The following is a 1,733-nucleotide window of genomic DNA, read 5'->3' on the forward strand; positions in this document are numbered from 1 at the left end:
TTTCTATCACATTTTATGAAATTTGAATCGAGCTTGGGAGCGAGATATGAAAAAATGCCCAAGCTCACCTATTTAGAATCTAATTTGGGGAGTTGCAAAACCCCTCAATTTATTGGACCATATCTCTTAAAATATAGCGAAACAAAATCAGAAATTCAAGCCCAAGCTTCACCAAGATTTCAGCTCAATGTGTTTTTAATTTCAGAATATTAACCTTCATAGGAAAAAAATTAGAGCAAAAATTCCACGATGACCTATTTTAGATGGAATTCTGGAGCTTGCAAACCCCTAACTTCTCAGATCATATCTATGAAATATAGCAAGACAAGATCTGAAATTTGGACCCGAGGTTTAGAACGATTTCATCTCAAATGGGTTTTTTTTTTAGCTTTTGAAACTTTACTGAAAAAACGTTATAGTGAAGATGCCACAAAGTCCTGTTTGGAGCAGCGAAATCCTAGAATCGAAAGCTCTGATACCAAATTTCATGAAACCAACTCACAAAAACATAGAAAATAAAGATAAATGCCTTAGAATTCAGCCTCTTCGAGGGGGAAACCTCCTTTACATTACACAAATGAACAATTCTTCGATGATATAGAAATGAAAAGAGCTCCTTCTATATATAGGAGTCTAAGGGGTCAGAATATAATGAGAGCCGACATAACAATAATAATGTAAGGGCACTACAATAACAATAGTGGGCTTCTATGGGGCACAATAATGACAATATGGGTACTACATGGGCCCACAATGTAATAAGGGGGTTGCACGAATAACAATAAGGGGTTACGCTACTAGTATAGGGACCTAACACCATGGGATTTCCTAGATCATTATATTTGGTCAAGAGAGGTTGATCAGTCATCAATTCAAACAAATTTTCCATCACGTGAATAGTAGCAGGGTCCTTAGGTTTCTCCTAGGGTGTCTTACTATTTTTGCATAGATAGGTACAAATTTAATAGCCTGCAGTAGAGGAATCTATATGCGTAAATTTTCAATCCGTAAGGAAATCAATTCTGGTTGTGAAGTCATCCTAGCTTTAGCTAATATTTGGGGATACGGAGGATCCTTAGTTATCATAGTCGAGTCATTATGTTTACATTTATATTCATCTTTACTCAAATTGGCTCTTACTCACACTCTTCTTCAGTGATAATAGGAGAGTGTTTTGGGTTAATCACTTTCCCTGACCAAAGATGAATTTCATTACATCCGACAAGAGTTATATAATAGGTTTGAAAGGTAGAGGCCTCAATGTTCTGGGTTGCCTTATTGTTTAGGTTAGGGTTAGGTTGCACATATAATTGGGGTCTTAGAGGAGGTGTAGAAGCATGTGTTTGAAGAGGTGGTAGCTATAATCATTGTTACATTGGTATTGTAGGAGGGGCTAGACCTCGGGAATTTGCTCTCCAATTCTGAGTCCAAAGATATGGCTGAGATGGAGGGAATTGGAAAGGTGGAGATGGAGACCATTAGTTCCAAGTTGAAGGAAAGTGTGCTAGAGAAGGAGAAAATACTGCCACAGGAATTCCTGAGCATTATATGTATTATTCCATGGATTAAAAGAAGAGAAGTCTTGAGACATATCTGAGGGTTGTGGTTGCCATGGTTTCCTAGATCTAATGAAATAGGAAGACTGAACCACCTCGCTTTATTCTTTGAGCACTAATTTTAGTCCAGGAAGCTCCATGCAATGGACTCTAGAATGCTCTAGATCACAAATGTTG

The sequence above is a fragment of the Pinus tabuliformis genome, chromosome 4_2, assembly GCF_031772625.1.
Source record: "Pinus tabuliformis cultivar Carrire ecotype Pingquan chromosome 4_2, CPIR1, whole genome shotgun sequence".
NCBI classification, from domain to species: Eukaryota; Viridiplantae; Streptophyta; class Pinopsida; order Pinales; family Pinaceae; genus Pinus; species Pinus tabuliformis.